The 23,695-nt window shown below is 44.7% G+C and overlaps 1 protein-coding gene across 1 annotated transcript in view; it reads left to right on the top strand.

Annotated features, from left to right (window-relative positions):
• The first annotated feature begins 720 nt into the window (after nucleotides 1-720).
• NKIRAS1 (NFKB inhibitor interacting Ras like 1) overlaps nucleotides 721-23,695 on the top strand; it is a 54,212-nt gene continuing 31,237 nt past the window's right edge. Inside the window, exon 1 of the mRNA XM_075316150.1 lies at nucleotides 721-875. The gene's annotated coding sequence lies outside the window, so the exon portion shown is untranslated. The remainder of the gene's footprint in view (nucleotides 876-23,695) is intronic.

Raw genomic sequence — 23,695 nt, forward strand, 5'->3', positions numbered from 1 at the left:
CGATCCTTCCTCCCCCTCGACGCCCCCCCCCCAATACGGCAGGGATCCCTCCTCCCCGTCCAGGGCCCCCCTAATACTGCTGGGAAAACCCATTGAGGCCCCCCAATACTGCAGGGATCCCTTCTTCCCCTCCAGGTCCCCCAAATACTGCAGGATTCTCCCCTCCTGCTCCAGGTCCCCCCAATACTGCAGGATCCTCCCCTCCTGCTCCAGGTCCCCCCAATACTGCAGGATTCTCCCCTCCTGCTCCAGGTCCCCCCAATACTGCAGGATTCTCCCCTCCTGCTCCCCCCCAATGCTGCAGGATTCTCCCCTCCTGCTCCAGGTCCCCCCAATACTGCAGGGAAACTCCACCTAGTCTTCTCCAATACCGCAGGGTTCTTCCCTCCCCCTCCAGGTCCCCCCAATACTTCAGGTATATCCCCTTCCTCTCCAGGCCCCCCAATACTTCAGGTATATCCCCTTCCTCTCCAGGCCCCCCAATACTTCAGGTATATCCCCTTCCTCTCCAGGCCCCCCAATACTTCAGGTATATCCCCTTCCTCTCCAGGCCCCCCAATACTTCAGGTATATCCCCTTCCTCTGCAGGCCCCGTATGCCGGCTGCTCCTGGTCCGATCTGTGGTTCAAGAGGTCTGAGCCGTTAACTGCTCCCCGGTCCCGTGCATCCACATTGACCGTCAGGAGGCCGTATAACCCGCGGCCGCGCTGCCAACGCACACATCTGCAGGCGGCCGTACAACCGTCCGGTGCGCGGAGGCCTCCATAGAGGGGCCACTAATTCGGCGGCTAAAGTCCTATAATACGTCCGAGCAGCCGCATACAGGGACGGTCCGGGGCGCGGCCCGGGGAGGACGGCGAGAAGCCCCCGCACAGGTGACCGGCAGCGCTATAACGAGGCAGATGGACGCGGATTCACAACACACCCAGGCGTGTAAGAGGAAGCCTCCATTACCTGATGGCTCGGCAGCCGGAAAGGAAGGACGCGATTACCCAGAATCCCTTATTACATCGCCGAGATGATGACAGCTTCCTGTTTCACCGGCAATGGCTCATGGGAAATGTAGTGTTTATTACTGCCGGTCTGTACGGTGCTGGATGAGACAAGACTATATACTGCCAAATATTACCCCTATGTACTGCCAAATAATACCACTAATTACTTCAAAATAGTACCCATATATATACTGCCAAATAATACCCCTATATAATGCCAAATAATACCCCTATATACTGCCAAATAATACCCCTATATACTGCCAAATAATACCCCTACATACTGCCAAATAATACCCCTATATACTGCTAAATAATACCCATATATATATACTGCCAAATAATACCCCTATATACTGCCAAATAATACCCCTATATAATGCCAAATAATACCACTAATTACTTCAAAATATTACCCATATATATATACTGCCAAATAATACCCCTATATACTGCAAAATAATACCATTATACAGTACCAAATAATACCCCTATATACTGCCAAATAATACCCCTATATACTGCTAAATAATACCCATATATACTGCCAAATAATACCCCTATATAATGTCAAATAATACCCCTATATAATGCCAAATAATACCCCTATATACTGCCAAATATTACCCCTATATACTGCCTAATAATACCCCTATATACTGCTAAATAATACCCATATATATATATATATATATATATATATATACACACTGCCAAATAATACCCCTATATACTGCTAAATAATACCCATATATATACTGCCAAATAATACCCCTATATACTGCCAAATAATACCCCTATATAATGCCAAATAATACCCCTATATAATGCCAAATAATACCCCTATATAATGCCAAATAATACCCCTATATACTGCTAAATAATACCTATATATATATATATACTGCCAAATAATACCCCTATATACTGCTAAATAATACCCATATATATATACTGCCAAATAATACCCCTATATACTGCCAAATAATACCCCTATATAATGCTAAATAATACCCCTATATAATGCCAAATAATACCCCTATATACTGCTAAATAATACCCATATATATATATATATATATATATATATATATATATATACTGCCAAATAATACCCCTATATACTGCTAAATAATACCCATATATATACTGCCAAATAATACCCCTATATACTGCCAAATAATACCCCTATATAATGCCAAATAATACCCCTATATAATGCCAAATTATACCCCTATATACTGCCAAATAATACCCCTATATACTGCTAAATAATACCCATATATACTGCTAAATAATACCCATATATATATATATATATATATATATATATATATATATATACACGGCCAAATAATACCCCTATATACTTCAAAATATTACCCATATATATATATATACTGCCAAATAATACCCCTATATACTGCAAAATAATACCATTATACAGTACCAAATAATACCCCTATATACTGCCAAATAATACCCCTATATACTGCTAAATAATACCCATATATACTGCCAAATAATACCCCTATATAATGTCAAATAATACCCCTATATAATGCCAAATAATACCCCTATATACTGCCAAATATTACCCCTATATACTGCCTAATAATACCCCTATATACTGCCAAATAATACCCCTATATAATGCCAAATAATACCCCTATATACTGCCAAATATTACCCATATATACTGCCTAATAATACCCCTATATACTGCCAAATAATACCCCTATATACTGCCAAATAATACCCCTATATAATGCCAAATAATACCCCTATATACTGCCAAATATTACCCATATATACTGCCTAATAATACCCCTATATACTGCCAAATAATACCCCTATATAATGCCAAATAATACCCCTATATTCTGCCAAATAATACCACTATATACTGCCAAATAATACCCATATATATAGTGCCAAATAATACCGATATATTATGCCAAATAATACATCTATATACTGCCAAATATTACCCATTTATACTGCCTAATAATACCCCTATATACTGCCAAATAATACCACTAATTACTTCAAAATAGTACCCATATATATACTGCCAAATAATACCCCTATATAATGCCAAATAATACCCCTATATAATGCCAAATAATACCCCTATATAATGCCAAATAATACCCCTACATACTGCCAAATAATACCCCTATATACTGCTAAATAATACCCATATATATACTGCCAAATAATACGCCTATATACTGCCAAATAATACCCCTATATAATGCCAAATAATACCACTAATTACTTCAAAATATTACCCATATATATATACTGTCAAATAATACCCCTATATACTGCAAAATAATACCATTATACAGTACCAAATAATACCCCTATATACTGCCAAATAATACCCCTATATACTGCTAAATAATACCCATATATACTGCCAAATATTACCCCTATATACTGCCTAATAATACCCCTATATACTGCTAAATAATACCCATATATACTGCCAAATAATACCCCTATATAATGCCAAATAATACCCCTATATAATGCCAAATAATACCCCTATATACTGCTAAATAATACCTATATATATATATATATATATATATATATATATATACTGCCAAATAATACCCCTATATACTGCTAAATTATACCCATATATATACTGCCAAATAATACCCCTATATACTGCCAAATAATACCCCTATATAATGCCAAATAATACCCCTATATAATGCCAAATAATACCCCTATATACTGCTAAATAATACCTATATATATATATATATATATATATATATACTGCCAAATAATACCCCTATATACTGCTAAATAATACCCACATATATACTGCCAAATATTACCCCTATATACTGCCAAATAATACCCCTATATAATGCCAAATAATACCCCTATATAATGCCAAATAATACCCCTATATACTGCCAAATAATACCCCTATATACTGCTAAATAATACCCATATATACTGCTAAATAATACCCATATATATATATATATATATATATATACGGCCAAATAATACCCCTATATACTTCAAAATATTACCCATATATATATATACTGCCAAATAATACCCCTATATACGGCAAAATAATACCATTATACAGTACCAAATAATACCCCTATATACTGCCAAATAATACCCCTATATACTGCTAAATAATACCCATATATACTGCCAAATAATACCCCTATATAATGTCAAATAATACCCCTATATAATGCCAAATAATACCCCTATATACTGCCAAATATTACCCCTATATACTGCCTAATAATACCCCTATATACTGCCAAATAATACCCCTATATAATGCCAAATAATACCCCTATATACTGCCAAATATTACCCCTATATACTGCCTAATAATACCCCTATATACTGCCAAATAATACCCCTATATACTGCCAAATAATACCCCTATATAATGCCAAATAATACTCCTATATACTGCCAAATATTACCCATATATACTGCCTAATAATACCCCTATATACTGCCAAATAATACCCCTATATAATGCCAAATAATACCCCTATATTCTGCCAAATAATACCACTATATACTGCCAAATAATACCCATATATATAGTGCCAAATAATACCCCTATATAATGCCAAATAATACATCTATATACTGCCAAATATTACCCATTTATACTGCCTAATAATACCCCTATATACTGCCAAATAATACCCCTTTATACTGCCAAATAATACCCCTATATACTGCTAAATAATACCCATGTATATATACTGCCAAATAATACCCCTATATAATGCCAAATAATACCCCTATATACTGCCAAATAATACCCCTTTATACTGCCAAATAATACCCCTATATACTGCCAAATAATACCCCTATATAATGCCAACTAATACCCCTATATACTGCCAAATATTACTCATATATACTGGCTAATAATACCCCTATATACTGGCAAATAATACCCCTATATAATGCCAAATAATACCGCTATATAATGCCAAATAATACCCCTATATAATGCCAAATAATACCTCTATATAATGCCAAATAATACCCCTATATAATGCCAAATAATAACCCTATATACTGCCAAATATTACCCATATATACTGCCTAATAATACCCCTATATACTGCCAAATAATACCTCTATATACTGCTAAATAATACCCCTATATAATGCCAAATAATACCCCTATATACTGCCTAATAATACCCCTATATACTGCCAAATAATACCCCTATATAATGCCAAATAATACCCCTATATACTGCCAAATATTACCCATATATACTGGCTAATAATACCCCTATATACTGCCAAATAATGCCACTATATAATGCCAAATAATACCCCTATATACTGCTAAATAATACCCATATATATACTGCCAAATAATACCCCTATATAATGCCAAATAATACCCGTATATAATGCCAAATAATACCCCTATATACTACCAAATATTACCCATATATACTGCCTAATAATACCCCTATATACTGCCAAATAATACCCCTATATACTGCTAAATAATACCCATATATATACTGCCAAATAATACCCCTATATAATGCCAAATAATACCCCTATATACTACCAAATATTACCCATATATACTGCCTAATACTACCCCTATATACTGCCAAATAATACCCCTATATACTGCCAAATAATACCCCTATATACTGCCAAATATTACCCATATATACTGCCTAATAATACCGCTATATACTGCAAAATAATACCCCTATATACTGCCAAATAATACCATTATATACTGCCAAATAATACCATTATATACTGCCATAATATACCCCCATATATGGTTAAATAATCCCCATATGCTTTCAAATATAATCATCATATATTGTCAAATAACAGAATGGCACCAAAAAAATGTTAGCACTAGTTGACGGTACCCAGTAATACTACTATATACTACCAAATAATTCTGCCACACAATACTGAATACTATAACTATTCAGGGCTAGATCATATGAACAAACTGTGCCCATATATTACCACCACATAATAATGATTTAATACTGTCATAATGATTGATTAGTTCGTCTAGGGGGGAAGACAACATAGAGTACACTAACGAGAGTGAATGGCGAACTGGGTCCGACCCCCCGCAAATTAATTCAAAATGTGTCTTGGGGTGCCGGAAGAGCGTTTTAGGCGTGAATTTACTGGAAAAAAATGCGCGAGCTGTAGTCATCTCCATTATCCTAGCGGTGTCAGGGTTGTTCTAGCAGCCAGCAGAGCTGCTTAGAACCAAACGTCATCACCCCCGAAGTCCTCCACCCGATCTATTGCATTTTGTACCCAAAGTTGGAAAATAGGGTCCTGGCCCAAAGGAGGGATTGCTCAGGACAGGGGTCCTTTAAGAATAAATGGGAATCAGTCCCGAGTACACCGAAACCACAGTGCAGTAGGCAACCATTGGGCCAATAGTTGGGTGTAATTTCAGACCCGTGGGGGCTTCTGGTAACAACCATGGCAGTTTGTTTAGGGGTTTTGGGGAAAATGACTGCTCGATCTGTACCCATACCTTCTATTCTACGTTGTCTATTAATCTGGAGAGATGACCAACAAGGTGGTATTGCTTCACGTCGGGCAAGCCGACCCCACCTCTGTGTTTGGGTCTAGTTAAGATAGTTCACTTAATTCTCGCCGGCTTGCCCGCCCATATAAAGGAGGACTGGATTGAGGCTAATTGTCTTGAAGAAGGCAGAATTTTGACCGGGACAGCTTGTAGCAGGCACAAGAGCCTAGGTAGAATATTCATTTTGTAGATTTGGCATCTACCAAACCAAGAGAACATAGATTTCACCTAGTGATCAGTGTCCTTCCCTAGAGAGGCGAGCAGCGCAGGGAAGTTATACTGGTACAAGAGATTAAGGTCACTCGAAATAAGCTCCCCCAGATAGTTAAGAGATTGGGACGCCCATTTGAAGATGAAAGTGGATTTCAGATCCTCTCCCTCCACGGGAGGTAGATTTATGTTCAACGCCTCCGACTTTGAAAAGTTAATTTTGAAGTTTGACAATTGAGAGTATATCTGGAATTCTTTCTTCATGTTGGGGAGGGAGGTTCTGGGCGCAGAAATAAAGAACAGAAGCGCATCCGCGTATGCGGCTACTTTATGCATGGCTTGGCGTATCACAATGCCCGCGACATCTCAATTAGCTCGTATATGTCTGAGGAAGGGTCCAGGATAAGAATGAATATTTGCAGGGATAACGGGCAACCATGATGGGTACCGTTCAAGATGTTAAATGGGTCTGATAGAATCCCAATCACCTGGACCCTAGCTGAAGGGACCGACTAGAGAGATGTTATCCATCTTCACATTCTGTCCCCCAACCTCTGACTTCCAAGCATGGCCTCCATGAATGTCCAGTCAACTCTGTTAAATGCCTTTTTGCCATCAGTCGAGAGCAACATGGACAGAATCAGGGCCAGATTATAGGCGGTGTTTGCGGGGCTTGCGCCACGGGGCCCCCACCACAAAAACTGCTAAGGGACCCCCACCATCATTTGTGTGGCCGCCATTTTATTAAGGTAAATGCTAGAATGTACAGGCTCCTTCCCAGCATGACGTCATTTCCGTCACGTGTTGGGGGTGTGTTCCATTTTCCCGAGACACGAAGCGACGCCATTGCCTCCTGCAGTTCGCCATTTGGGGACTCTCTTTTCTCATTTCCCAGGAAAGCGGCCATGAGTGACAGTCTCCTGCACAGAGCGCAGTTACTGTGCTCAGTGTGAAAAATTGGAGTTCTTTATTTTTTTTCAGTGGATAAGGAGGTTTTATGCTGGGGGCTGGGGTTAATGCTGGTGGCTCCTCTCTGGGGTGGGGGAGGGCTGAACTGATGCTGCTGGGGGCTCCTCTCTGGGGTGGGGAGGCAGACCTGATGCCACTGGGGGCTCCTCTCTGGGGTGGGAGGGGGCTGATCTGATGCTGCTGGGGGCTTCTCTGGTGTGGTGGGGGGCTGATTTGATGCCGCTGGGGGCTCCTCGGGTGGGGTGAGGTGCTGATCTGATGCTGCTGGGGGCTCCTCTGGCGGGGTGGGGTTTTGATACTATGCCGCTGTGGGCTCCTCTCTGGGGTGGGGGATGCTGATCTGATACCGCTTGGGGGTCCTCTGGGGAGCTGGGGGGGCTGATCTTATGTCGCTGGGGGCTCCTCTGATGGGGTGGGAGGCTGATCTGGTGCCGCTGGGGGCTCCTCTGGTAGGGTGGGAGGCTGATGCGGTGCCGGCTAGGGGCTCCTCTGGTGGATTGGGGGGCTCATGCGATACTACTGGGGGCTCCTCTGGTGGGATGTGCAGGGAATGTACAATGCTTGTTGGATATGGTGGGTGTACAATGCTGGGGATTTGGGGGGTGTATGATGGGGGGATGCTTGTACTCAGGGCCGGCTCCAGGTTTTTGTGGGCCCCGGGTGGAAGAGTCCCAGTGGGCTCCATAAACACGCACACACACACACATACACAGATACGTACATATACATATTTAAAGACAAACTCACAAAATACATATAAACAGACAAATCTATACAGTCATATACACTGACATACATAGATACACATCATACATGCCTACAGACAGACACACACAGCTCTGCTGCATACAGACACACACACTGCTCTGCTGCATACATACAGAGACACACACTGCTCTGCTGCATACATACGGACAGACACACACACACTGCTGCTACATACATACATACAGACACACATACTGCTCTGCTGCATACATGCATACAGACACAGCTCTGCTGCATACATAGACACACAGCTCTGCTGCATACATACAGACACACACTGCTCTGCTGCATACATACAGACACACTTACACTGCTCTGGCGGCTTTTCCTCTTTTGAAAAAGCCGGCCGCCCATTATTCAATCTCGTATTCACTGCTTCCCCCGCCCACCGGCGCCTAAGATTGGTTGCAGTCAAACCCGCCCCCATGCTGAGTTACAGCTGACTCACTGCAACCAATCACAGCCGCCGGTGGGCGGGTCTATATTGTGCAGTACAATAAATAAATAATAAAAAAAAAACAGCGTGCGGTCCCCCCAATTTTCATACCAGCCAAGGTAAAGCCACACGGCTGAGGGCTGGTATTCTCAGGATGGGGAGCCCCACATTATGGGGAGCCCCCCAGCCTAAAAATATCAGCCAGCAGCCGCCCGGAATTGCCGCATCCATTAGATGCGACAGTCCCGGGACTCAACCCGGCTCATCCCGAAATGCCCTGGTGCGGTGGCAATCGAGGTAATAAGGAGTTAATGGCAGCAGCCCATAGCTGCCACTAAGTCCTAGGTTAACCATGGCAGGCGTCTCCCCGAGATACCTTCCATGATTAACCTGTAAGTGAAAGTAAATAAACACATATACCCGAAAAAATCCTTTATTTGGAATAAAAGACAAAAAAAACCACCCTCTTTCACCACTTTATTAAAATCCCCAAATACCCCTCTAGTTCCGGCATAATCCACATGAGGTCCCGCATCCAGCTCTGCTACATGAAGCTGACAGGAGCGGCAGTAGAACACCGCCGCTCCTGTGAGCTCCACGCAGCAACTGAAGTGAATCACGCTGTCAGCGGGGACGTCACTGAGATAATGCCGGTGTGTGTGTGCGGTGATGATGGGTGTGGTAGTGCCGGTGTGTGTGCGGTGATGATGAGGGCTGTAGTGTTGGGATGTGTGTGGGGATGTCGGGATGTGTGCGATGATGTCGGGGTGTGTGCGGTGAAGATGTGGGCGGTAATGTTGGGATGTGTGCAGTAATGTCGGGATGAGTGCGGTGATGTCGGGATGAGTGCGGTGATGTCGGGATGAGTGCGGTGATGTCGGGATGTGTGCGGTAATGTCGGGATGTGTGCGGTAATGTCGGGATATGTGCGGTAATGTCGGGAGGTGTGCGGTAATGTCGGGAGGTGTGCGGTGATGTCGGGAGGTGTGCGGTGATGGCGGGAGGTGTGCGGGGATGCCGGGAGGTGTGCGTTGATGTCGGGATGTGTGCGGTGATGTCGGGATGTGTGCGGTGATGTCGGGGTGTGTGCAGTGATGTTGGGGTGTGTCCAGTGATGTCAGGATGTGTGCGGTAATGTCGGGATGTGTGCGGTAATGTCGGGGTGTGTGCGGTGATGTCAGGAGGTGTGCGGTGATGTCGGGATGTGTGCGGTGATGTCGGGAGGTGTGCGGTGATGTCGAGATGTGTGCGGTGATGTCGGGGTGTGTGCGGTGATGTCGGGAGGTGTGCGGTGATGTCGGGATGTGTGCGGTGATGTCGGGAGGTGTGCGGTGATGTCGGGATGTGTGCGGTGATGTCGGGATGTGTGCGGTGATGTCGGGATGTGTGCGGTGATGTCGGGATGTGTGCGGTGATGTCGGGATGTGTGCGGTGATGTCGGGATGTGTGCGGTGATGATGAGGGCTCTCTCTCTCGGCTAAAGAAAACTTATTTCACTGGAATCCGTGGCATTTATTATCACACTTTTTGCAACGCAAGTGTGAAACTAGCTAAGGGACGGCAGCCACAGTTTCCTGCCGAGGACTACGGTCCCCGGAACTCGGCCCGGGGGCAGCAGAACTGAAGGAGAGTGGGCCCGGCCCGGGGGCAGCTGAAGTGACGAGGCCGAGTGGGCACCCCAGCTCTCCAGGGCCCCGGCATTTGCCCGGGTATGCCGGGTGCTGATGCCGGCCCTGCTTGTACTGGGATTTGGAGTGGTGTACAATGCTGGGGGTTTGCCTGTGATGGGATTTTCAGGGGGTGTATAATGATGGTGAAATACTTGCACTAGGATTTGGGGGTGTATGATACTGGTATTTGGGGGGTACGATGCTCGGGGGAGGGTTTTGGGGGTACGATGCTTAGGGTATGATACTTGGGGGTTTTGGGGGTATGATGCTTTGAGGTGGTACGATGCTTGGGGGTTTTAGGGAGGTTTGATGCTTGGGGGTGGTACGATGCTTGGGGGTTTAGGGGGGTACGATGTTTGGGGGTTGGGGGCTACAATGTTTGGGAGTACGATGCTTGGGGGGTTGGGGGTATGATGCTTGGGGAGGTTTGGGGGTAAGATGCTTGGGAGGGTTTTGGGGGGTACTATGCTTGCGGGTGGTACGATGCTTGGTGGGGTTTTGGGGGGGGTACTATGCTTGTGGGTGGTACGGTGCTATAACCTCACGCGGATTATATCCTCTACAAGCTGTTCCATCCTAGCTATTAGACTATTGTGGGATTCTAACACCCTCCATTAGTCTATCTGTATTTTTTGAGCGTGGTGTGATATATAGATAACAATTATGTATTTTGTCTCTAAATTATTTAAACCGACAATGTTGTGTGTACTAAGGAAATCATCCAACCTTTTTAAAAAGCTGTTATAGTGTCTGCCATTACTACCTCTGGTGGTAGAGCAGTGATGGACAACCTTTTAAGCTCGGTGTGTCAAAATTTGTAAAAAAAAACAAAACAAAAAAACACGCATAAATCGGGTGGTGTGACACTTCTAGAAAAATACAAAATTTTGTGATACTTATAGCTCTAATAACAAAAAGTTATAATTTTAAAATACAGTGCCTTGCGAAAGTATTCAGCCCCCTTGAATTTTTCAACCTTTCCCCACATTTCAGGCTTCAAACATAAAGATAAAAAATTTAAATTCTATGGTGAAGAATCAACAAGTGGGACACAATTGTGAAGTTCAACGAAATTTGTTGCTTATTTTAAACTTTTATAAAAAATAAATAACTGAAAAGTGGGGTGTGCAATTTTATTCGGCCCCTTTAAGTTAATACTTTGTAGCACCAGCTTTTGCTGCGATTACAGCTGCAAGTCGCTTGACGTATGTGTCTAGCAGTTTTAATAATAATGATAATAATAATAAGTTTTATTTCTATAGCGCCAACTTATTCCGCAACGCTTTACAATTCAGAGGGGACATGTACAGACAATATGAGACAATACAAAATAACAAAATTAAGATACCAGGAGGAGTGAGGGCCCTGCTCGTAAGCTTACAGTCTATGAGGGAATAGGGGAGGCACAAAAGGTGAATGGGGGGAGAAAAGCTTGTCATATATGGTCCAGCCATCGAATTAATAGGGTATTCAAAACCAGCTGCATGAACCCGTCATCGGCCAGAATTTATACAGGTACAGGGAACAAGAATTGGAAATAAATTTTATAAGGGCAGAAAGGGACTAGATTAGATCAGGGCAGTGAGGTGATAGGCTAGTCTAAAGAAATGCATTTTTAGGGCCCGCTTTAAGGTGTGGATTTTGGGAAGTAATCTGATTGCTCTTGGTAGTGTGTTCCAGAGCATAGGCGCAGCTAATGCGAAAACTTGAAGGCGGGAGTGGGAGGTTCAAATTATTGAGGATGTCAGTCTTAGGTCATTAGCAGAGCGGAGGGCACGGGTGGGGTGATAGACAGAGATGAGGGAGGAGATGTAGGGTGGTGCAGAAACGTGGAGAGCTTTGTGAGTGAGAATGGTAAGTTTATGTTGGATTCTGTAGCGGATAGGCAACTAGTGCAATGACTGGCAAAGGGCAGAGACATCAGTGAAGCGGTTGCAGAGGAAAATGATCCTGGCTGCGGCATTCACGATGGATTGAAGAGGGGAGAGTTTAGTAATAGGGAGACCAATTAGTAAAGAATTACAATAATCCAGGCAAGAATGTATGAGAGCGACAGTAACAGTTTTTGCAGAGTCGACGGTAAGAAAAGGTCGAATTCTCGAGATGTTTTTGAGGTGGAATTGACCAGAACGAGCGAGTGAACGAAGAGTTTTGTAAGGTTAGAAGAGGGAGGAAACAGGAGAAGTTCAGATTTTGACAGGTTCAATTTTGGATAGAGGGAGGACATGATGTTGGAGACAGCGGACAGACAATCGGTAGTATTTTGTAATAGTGCAGGGGTGATGTCAGGAGAAGATGTGTACAGTTGGGCGTCATCAGCATAGAGATGGCACTGGAAACCAAATCTGCTGATTGTTTGTCCAATAGGGGCAGTGTATAGAGAGAAAAGGAGGGGACCTAGGACTGAACCCTGAGGAACCCAGACCGTAAGGGGAAGAGGATCCGGCAAAGGATACAGTGAATGAGCGGTCAGAGAGGTAAGAGGAGAACCAGGAAAGAACGGTGTCCTTGAGCTCGATAGAGCGGAGCATAGTGAGGAGGAGCTGATGATTCACAGTATCGAATGCAGCAGAGAGATCCAGGAGGATCAGCAGGGAGTGGTGACCATTAGATTTAGCTGTAAGTAGATCATTAGAGACTTTAGTAAGAGCAGTTTCAGGAGACTGTAAGGAGCAGACACCTCATTGTACAGGGTCAAGGAGAGAGTTATCTGACAGCGAATTAGATGGGAGTGGAGCGTTCCAGGAGTTTGGAGATGAAGGGGAGATTAGAGACAGGTCTGTAGTTAGCGACACAATTTTGGTCCAGAGATGTTTTTTTAAGTAATTGGTGTATGCTGGCATGTTTGAAGGAGGAGGGAAATACACCAGAGGAGAGAGAGAGATTGAATATTTTAGTTAGGTGAGTGGTGACAGCTGGGGTGACAGATTTAAGGAGATGTGAGGGAATAGGGTCACTGGTGCAGGTAGTAGGGCGAGAAGATGCGAGGAGCCTGGTGACTTCTTCTTCTGTGACTGGATCAAAGAGTGAAAGTGAGCTAGATGAAGTGTAGGAGGGCAGACAATGTGTGGTGTTCTGAGGCTGTGAGGAAATTTCCTGGCGTATATGGTCAATTTTTTCTTTAAAATAATTGGCCAGGTCGTCTGCGCTAAGGTTGGTGATTGGGGCCAGAACTCTTGGTCCGAGGAGGGAATGGAAAGTATCAAAGAGTCGTTTAGGATTGTTGGCTAGAGAGGTGATGAGGGCGTTAAAGTACGCTTGTTTGGAGAGATGAAGGGCAGCATTGTATGTTTTGAGCATAAACTTATAATGGATGAAATCTTCGGCTAGATTGGATTTTTTTCACAGACGTTCAGCGCACCTGGAACACCGCTGGAGAAAGCGTGTTTGCAAAGTGTGCCAGGGCTGCTGCCGTCTGCACCAAGTTGCTCTGCGTGTAGCAGGTCCAGCTTCATCTAGGGCGCTCTGTAGGGTTTCATTATAATGTTTTACAGCAGTCAGGACACGAGAGGGAGGATATTGGGGCCAGTGATGACTGCAACTTCTTCAGAAATTGAGAGACTGAAATTCTTGCCCATTCTTCCTTTGCGAGCAGCACGAGCTGAGTGAGGTTGGATGGAGAGCGTTTGTGAACAGCAGTTTTCAGCTCTTTCCACAGATTCTGGATTGGATTCAGGTCTGGACTGTGACTTGGCCATTCTAACACCTGGCTACGTTTATTTGTGAACCATTCCATTGTAGATTTTGCTTTATGTTTTGGATCATTCTCTTATTGAAAGACAAATCTCCATTCCAGTCTCAAGTCTTTTGCAGACTCCAACAGGTTTTCTTCAAGAATGGTCCTGTATTTAGCTCCATCCATCTTCCCATCAATTTTAACCATCTCCCTGTCCCTGCTGAAGAAAAGCAGGCCCAAACTGTCACGCTGTACAAAAGGTAGGTAGGACGTAGTACAGTGTATTCCCCAGGGGTGGCAGCAGAGTAGTGAAGGAGAGACAAAGTAACAGAGTAACAGAAAGGCAGCTGAAGTACAGTAGAGTAACTTCAGCAGGCAGTTAACAGGTGAACCACCAGGGGGCAATAGAGTAGTCAAACAGTCAGAGTCTTAAGCCAGGAAAGTCGAGTCACTGCAAAGGGAGGAACAAAACCAAGTTAGAAAACAGAACAGAGTCGGAAGCCAGGAGATCAGCTATGCAGAGGAAAAGACAAACAACAGACAGGAGCGCAAAGTCAGGGGCTGCGACAGACAGACGAATGGGGAATGGTACAAGTCAGGGCACGGTAACAAGGAATCAGGTCAAATAGGAATTCTCACCAGAGCTAGTCACAGACTAAACTATAACCAGCACCAGGATGTAACTGCAGAGGTCAGATATAGTGTCTTCTGAAACCAGAACTAGGCTGATGGAAGTTAACCCCTGACATGACCGGCCAGGTCTGGGAAACTCTGGAGCAGAGAATCCCAGCCCTGGACCATGACACAAACCATGATGCTGCCACCACCATGTTTTACAGTGGGGCTGGTGTGTTCAGGGTGATGAGCTGTATTGCTTTTATGCCAAACATATCGTTTGGCATTGTGCCTAAAAAGTTCGATTTTGGTTTCATCTGACCAGAGCATCTTCTTCCACATGCTTGGTGTCTCCCAGGTGGCTTGTGGCAAACTTTAAACGACACTTTTTATGGATATTTTTGATACAGATTTGTGCAGTGTACAACTAATTGTGGTCCTACGGACAGACTCTCCCACCTCAGCTGTTGATCTCTGCAGTTCATCCAGAGTGATCATGGGCCTCTTGGCTGCATCTCTGATCAGTCTTCTACTTGTTTGGGATTACATTTTTGAGGGACGGCCGGGTCTTGGTAGATTTGCAGTGGTATGATACTCCTTCCATTTCAATATGATCGCTTGCACAGTCCTTCTTGGGATGTTTAAAGTTGTGAAAATCTTTTTGTAACCAAATCCGGCATTAAACGTCTCCACAACAGTATCACGGACCTGCCTGTTGTGTTCCTTGGTCTTCATGATGTTCTCTGTGCTTTAAACAGAAGACTGAGACTATCACAGAGCAGGTGTATTTATACGGTGACCAGATTACACACAGGTGGATTATATTTATCATCATCAGTCATTTAGGACAACATTGGATCATTCAGAGATCCTCAATGAACTTCTGGAGTGAGTTTGCTGCACTGAAAGTAAAGGGGACGAATAATATTGTACGCCCCAATTTTCAGTTTATTATTTTTTACAAAAGTTTAAAATAAGCAATACATTTTGTTCAATTTCACAATTGTGTCCCACTTGTTGATTCTTCACCATAAAATTTAAATTTTTTTATCTTTATGTTTGAAGCCTGAAATGTGGGAACAGGTTGAAAACTTCAAGGGGGCCGAATACTTTTGCAAGGCACTGTATGTACTGTATTTATTAAGAAAGCAAAAACAAATAATTCCTTACCTTACTTGCTTAGTGACTTTTTTGCTGCTGAATTTTATTGGCCAAATCTTCTATTTAAGGTTGGTATTTCATACACTTCAAGCCCAAGCAAGCACCCTCCCTCCAGAAGTTATCTCCTCTCCCCACAGGAGTCACTATCTCCTCTCCCCACCTTACCCCAGAAGTCATTAGCTCCTCTCCCCCCAGGACTCATTATCTTAGGCAGGGGTGGGCAATTAATTTTCCCATGGGGCCGCATGAGAAATTGGGATGGTTTTAGAGGGCCGGACTAATATAATTAACTCAGTTTTACCCAATACTGTATATAGCATATATACTATCCCTTCATATACAAACAGTAAGTTACGGACTGTGTGACCCCTCGTGGCCCTGCACGCACACATGTCCTTTTTTTCTCTGACAGCACAGGTGTCACACGGACCGCACACTGATGTGATCTGTGTGACATCAGTGTGACAAATACCAGAGAAAACACGGGTCTTTTTAATAAAAAGATTTTCTATATTTACCTAACTCCAGCACTGCTGTCTCTGGCTCTGCTGCCTCCCGCTCCTTATCGCTGGTAATTATACTCACTGAATATTCACTGCAGTGAGCAGCTGGAAGCAGGGACAGTGCTGGGGACCGCATCGCTGGGTGAGTATACAGGTGTGTGTGTATGTTGAGAACCTGGAAGCCGGAGCATCTCGGGGACTCGTCACAGTTCCCACTGAACTCTGATGAACCCATGAAGCTGTAGCGTGGGTGTCGCAGGATGGTCATCAAAGTTCATTGGAAACTCTGATGACCTCCTGGAGGTCGCTGTGCTTGCAGAATACTCACCTGTCCCTGCGGTGATGTCCTCAACGGTGCTGTGCCCGGTGCTGTCATCGCGATGCTCCGGCTTCCAGGTCCTGAGTGCGGTGAATAATCAATGAATGAGCAGTGGTCAGGAGCGGGAGGCAGCAGAGCTGAAGAAAGCAGGTAAATATGGAAAATCTTTTTATTTCACAGACTCGTGTTTTCTCCGGTACCTGTCACATGTATGCAAACAGGTACCGGAGAAACGCAATCAGGCCCTGTAATGGCGGTATGGCGCTGCAGGGGGCGGTGAGAGAGCACGTGGTACCCGATGTAACTCCAGTACCACTCGCAGTTACGGGCTTTACTCTCTGCACGCACACACACGTACATACACACACGCACACGCTATATACATATATACACAAACAATCCCCATATACTACATCACTACACCCCCCATATACACCTGTAATATGCATCACTGCACCCCCATATACACCTGTAATATACATCACTGCACCCCCATATACACCTGTAATATACATCACTACACCCCTATATACACCTGTAATATACATCACTGCACCCCTATATACACCTGTAATATACATCACTGCACCCCTATATACACCTGTAATATACATCACTGCACCCCTATATACACCTGTAATATACATCACTGCACCCCCATATACACCTGTAATATACATAACTACACCCCTATATACACCTGTAATATACATCACTGCACCCCTATATACACCTGTAATATACATCACTACACCCCTATATACACCTGTAATATACATCACTACACCCCTATATACACCTGTAATATACATCACTGCACCCCCATATACACCTGTAATATACATCACTGCACCCCCATATACACCTGTAATATACATCACTGCACCCCCATATACACCTGTAATATACATCACTGCACCCCCATATACACCTGTAATATACATCACTACACCCCTATATACACTTGTAATATACATCACTGCACCCCCATATACACCTGTAATATACATCACTACACTGCTATATACTCCTGTAATATACATCACTGCACCCCCCATATACACCTGTAATATACATCACTACACTGCTATATACTCCTGTAATATACATCACTACATCCACATATACATCACTAGACCCCTATATACTACACCTGTAAAACTACATTGCCATATACTACATCACTCCCCCCAAATATTACTTACCAGTTACCCCCCCCTCACCTCCACTCCCCCCATTGTCCCCTCAGGTTACTAGTCACCACTCACCTTTCCCTCCTCAGACACCTCCGTACGGGCTCCCGCTGACATCCTTCTTCTCTTGTACGGCTCCCCGCTGAGCTGCTTCCTCTCTCCGTACGGGCTCCGGCTGCTGCATCTTCTTCTCCTGCCGGGGCGGGAACTTTTCAAATGACACACACGCGCGCCGTACTGACGACATCAGGGCGCGCGCATGTGTGTCACAGAGAAAGTGCCGGCAGGAAACAGAGGACAGATTCCTGCGTTCCGCTGCTGCACTGTGCGGTGCTGCAGTATCTGTCTTCTGTTCCTTGCCGGCACGCAGCGTGTGATGAGGGCAATCTGACCACGGGCCACCCGGAGCCTGGAGCTCCGGACAACAGGTCAGATTGCCCTCATCAGTGACCGGCCAGCAAGAACGCCCGGAGCCAGGCGAGCCGGTCACAGAGAGTAGGCGGGCCGGATGTGGCCCGCGGGCCGCCCCTTGCCCAGGTCTGATCTTAGGCCTCTTTCACACATCAGTGATTCTGGTACGTATTTGTTAGTTTTTATACATACGTACCAGAATCACGGACATACGCAAACCCATTATAATCAAAAGGTCTGCGCACACGTCAGTGATTTTTCACTGACCATGTCTCCGTGCGGCATACACGCGTGTCCGTGTGCTCCGTACGTAGACATGTCTTTTTTTCTGGCATCACTGATGTCCCACACACCACAGTATGGTGTGATCTGTGAAGCACGTACCAGAAAAACACAGATATTGAAAATAAAAAGCATTTTTAACTCACCTTCTCCAGCGACGCTCTCTCCGGCCTCTGCATGCTGCTGCTTCAGAGCCGGCTAATTACTGGCATGCATATTCATCTATGCAGCCACAGCCGACCCGGAAGTAGCTGTAGCAGGGCGGAAACACAGCAGAGCCAAAGAGTTCAGCACCACGGACGGCAGGCGCGGGGACTGGTGAGTTTATCACCATGTGCAATACGGATGACGGATCACGTCTCACGGATTGCACATGGACAACCCATATGTATACGTTTTTAACACGTCAGGGGAAAACGTCTGTGCTTTTCACTGACGTGTGAAACAGGCATTAGACATGACTTATCTTTCATGAATCCATGCTGGTTGTCAGTTATTATACAGTCATATGAAAAAGTTTGGGCACCCCTATTAATGTTAACCTTTTTTCTTTATAACAATTTGGGGTTTTGCAACAGCTATTTCAGTTTCATATATCTAATAACTGATGGACTGAGTAATATTTCTGGATTGAAATGAAGTTTATTGTACTAACAGAAAATGTGCAATCCGCATTTAAACAAAATTTGACCGGTGCAAAAGTATAGGCACCTCAACATAAAAGTGACATTAATATTTTGTAGCTCTTCCTTTTGCAAAAATCACAGCCTCTATTCTCTTTCTGTAGCTTTTAATGAGTTCCAGGATCCTGGATGAAGGTATATTTGACCATTCCTGTTTACAAAACAATTCCAGTTCAGTTAGGTTTGATGGTCGCCGAGCATGGACAGCCCGCTTCAAATCATCCCACAGATTTCCAATAATATTCAGGTCTGAGGACTGGGATGGCCTTTCCAGAACATTGTAATTGTTCCTCTGCATGAATGCCTGAGTGGATTTGGAGCGGTGTTTTGAATAATTGTCTTGCTGAAATATCCATCCCCTGCGTAACTTCAACTTCGTCACTGATTCTTGCACATTATTGTTAAGAATCTGCTGATACTAAGTTGAATCCATGCGACCCTCAACTTTAACAAGATTCCCGGTGTCGGCATTGGCCACACAGCCCCCAAATTTTACTGTGGGTAGCAAGTGCTTTTCTTGGAATGCCGTGGTTTTTTGCCTCCATGCATAACGCCTTTTTGTATGACCAAACAACTCAGTCTTTGTTTCATCAGTCCACAGGACCTTCTTCCAAAATGTAACTGGCTTGTCCAAATGTGCTTTTACATACCTCAGGCGACTCTGTTTGTGGCGTGTTTGCAGAAATGGCTTCTTTCGCATCACTCTCCCATACAGCTTCTCCTTGTGCAAAGTGCGCTGTATTGTTGACCGATGCACATTGACACCATCTGCAGCAAGATGATGCTGCAGGTCTTTGGAGGTGGTCTGTGAATTTTCCTTTACTGTTCTCACCATTCTTCTTCTCTGCCTTTCTGATATTTTTCTTGGCCTGCCACTTCTGGGCTTAACAAGAACTGTACCTGTGTTCTTCTATTTCCTTACTATGTTCTTCACAGTGGAAACTGACCGTTTAAATCTCTGAGACAACTTTTTGTATCCTTCCCCGGAACAACTATGTTGAATAATCTTTGTTTTCAGATCATTTGAGAGTTGTTTTGAGGAGCCCATGATGCCACTCTTCATAGGAGATACAAATAGGAGAACAACTTGCAAGTGGCCACCTTAAATACCTTTTCTCATGATTGGATACACCTGCCTATGAAGTTCAAAGCTCAATGAGGTTACAAAACCAATTTAGTGCTTTAGTAAGTCAGTAAATAGTAGTTAGGAGTGTTCAAATCAAGAAATTGATAAGGGTGCCCATACTTATGCACCTGCCAAATTTAGTTTAAATGCAGATTGCACATTTTCTGTTGGTAGAATAAACCTCATTTCAATCCAGAAATATTACTCAGTCCATCAGTTATTAGATATATGAAACTGAAATAGCTGTTGCAAAAACCCAAATTGTTATAAAGAAAAAAGGTTAACATTAATAGGGGTGCCCAAACTTTTTCATATGACTGTATTATTCTCTCCAATATATCATTGCATGTCATCTCTTAAAATGCCCTCAAAAACCTTGCACACAGTTATTGTCAGACTTACCGGACGGTAGATGCGTTGATCCACCCTCTTACCTTTCTTAAATATCGGTACTAAAGGTGGTGTCACACATAGCGACGACGACAACGACGTCGCTGCTAAGTCACCATTTTCTGTCGCTGTGTGTGACATCCAGCAACGACCTGGCCCCTACTGTGAGGTTGCCGGTCATTGGTGAATGTCCTGCTTCATTTTTTGGACGTTGCTCTCCCGCTGTGAAGCACACGTCGCTGTGTGTGACAGCGAGAGAGCGACGAACTGAAGCGAGCAGGGAGCTTGGGCCTGGCAGCCTGCGGTAAGTTGTAAGCACGGTAAACATCGGGTAACCAAGAAGCCCTTTCCTTGGTTACCCGATATTTACCTTAGTTACTAGCGTCCCGCTCTCACGCTGCCAGTGCCGGCTCCCTGCTCCCTGCATACGTAGCTGGAGTAAACATCTGGTAATTAACCCGATGTTTACTCTGGCTAAGAGTGCAGGGAATAGGGAGCCGGCACTGGCAGCGTGAGAGTGGCGGACGCTAGTAACTAAGGTAAATATCGGGTAACCAAGAGATGTGCTTTCCTTGGTTACCCGATATTTACCTTAGTTACGCTTCCACGCGTCGCTGCTGGCTGGGGGCTGGTCACTGGTCGCTGGTGAGATCTGCCTGTTTGACAGCTCACCAGCGACCATGTAACGACGCAGCAGCGATCCTGATAAGGTCAGATCGCTGGTCGTGATCGCTGCTGCGTCGCTATGTGTGACACCACCTTTAGTCAGTCATTCTAACTAGTCACTAATAAACTCTCCTTCCTCGCCATCACAGAAACCTGGCTCACCCCCTCTGACACTGCCTCTCCTGCTGCACTTTCTTATGGTGGTCTCCAACTCTCTCACACCCCCCGCCCCACTAACAAGCATGGTGGAGGAGTTGGTTTGCTCCTGTCCGACCAATGCTCCTTTACACCAATTCCACTACCACCCTCTGTCACGCTCCCCTCTTTTGAGGTGCACTCCGTACGCATCTATGCCCCCTCCAACCTTCAGCTGGCTGTCATTTACCGCCCTCCAGGGCCAGCCACTGCCTTTTTTGACCATTTCACCACCTGGCTACTACACTTCCTTTCCACCGACATCCCCACCATCATCATGGGTGATTTCAATATCCCCATTGACACTTCCCACTCATCTGTCTCCAAACTTCTAACACTCGCTTCCTCCTTCGGCCTCACCCAATGGTCTTCTGCAGCTACTCACAAAGATGGCCACATGCTGGACCTCATCTTCACTCGCCTCTGTTCCCTATCTAACCTCTCTAACTCACCTCTCCCCCTGTCTGACCACAACCTACTCACATTCTCTTCCCTCTCTTCTCCAAGTATGCAACCACCCCTCCACAAATTTTCACACCCTCGCAGAAACATCAAACACATTGATTTACACGCCCTTTCTCAGTCCCTTCTCCCCCTCACAGACATTGCATTTCTACATGATGCAGATGCCGCTGCAACTTTATACAACACTACAATCTCTGCAGCTCTCGAATCAGCTGCCCCCCTCACACACACCAAAACCCGCACAATCAACAGGCAACCCTGGCACACAAGGCAGACTAAAGAACTAAGACGGGCTTCCAGAATTGCTGAGCGCAGATGGAAGAAGTCTCATTCCACTGAGCACTTCATTGCATATAAAGAGTCCCTCACCACCTTCAAGTCCACACTCACTGCTGCAAAACAAACCTACTTCTCATCCCTCATATCTTCTTTCTCTCACAACCCTAAACAGCTATTCAACACTTTCAATTCTCTCCTCCGTCCTCCGGCACCACCTCCCTCTCCTCTCATCTCAGCTGAAGACTTTGCCTCTTTCTTCAAGCGGAAGATTGACAACATCAGAGCAAGCTTTGGCCCACAATCACCACAGCCCCTCATCATAGCTACTCATCCCTCTTCCTCCAAATCCAGCTTCTCCACCATGACAGAAAACAATCTCTCCACTCTACTCTCAAGATCACATCTAACCACCTGTGCACTGGACCCGCTCCCATCGCACCTCATCCCCAACATCACCGCAGTCCTCATCCCAGCCCTAACCCATCTCTTCAACCTATCACTAGCAAGTGGTGTATTCCCTTCATGCTTTAAACATGCCTCTATTACACCCATCCTCAAAAAGCCCTCCCTTGACCCATCCTCTGTGTCAAACTATCGCCCCATATCCCTTCTCCCCTACGCCTCAAAACTACTGGAACAACATGTCCATCTTGAATTGTCCTCATACCTCTCCTCCTGCTCCCTCTTTGACCGGCTTCAATCTGGCTTCCGACCACATCATTCTACCGAAACTGCCCTAACCAAAGTCACCAATGATCTACTAACCGCCCAAGCCAAGCGACACTACTCTATCCTCCTCCTCCTGGACCTGTCCTCTGCCTTCGACACAGTAGACCATTCCCTCCTACTACAGATTTTCTCATCTCTGGGCATCACAGACTTGGCCCTATCTTGGATCTCCTCATACCTCACCGACCGAACTTTCAGCGTCTCCCATTCTCACACCACTTCCTCATCTCGCCCCCTATCTGTCGGGGTCCCCCAAGGTTCAGTTCTTGGACCCCTGCTGTTCTCCATCTACACCTTCGGCCTGGGACAGCTCATAGAGTCCCATGGCTTCCAG

Source organism: Anomaloglossus baeobatrachus, chromosome 6 (genome assembly GCF_048569485.1).
Source record: "Anomaloglossus baeobatrachus isolate aAnoBae1 chromosome 6, aAnoBae1.hap1, whole genome shotgun sequence".
Lineage (NCBI taxonomy): Eukaryota > Metazoa > Chordata > Amphibia > Anura > Aromobatidae > Anomaloglossus > Anomaloglossus baeobatrachus.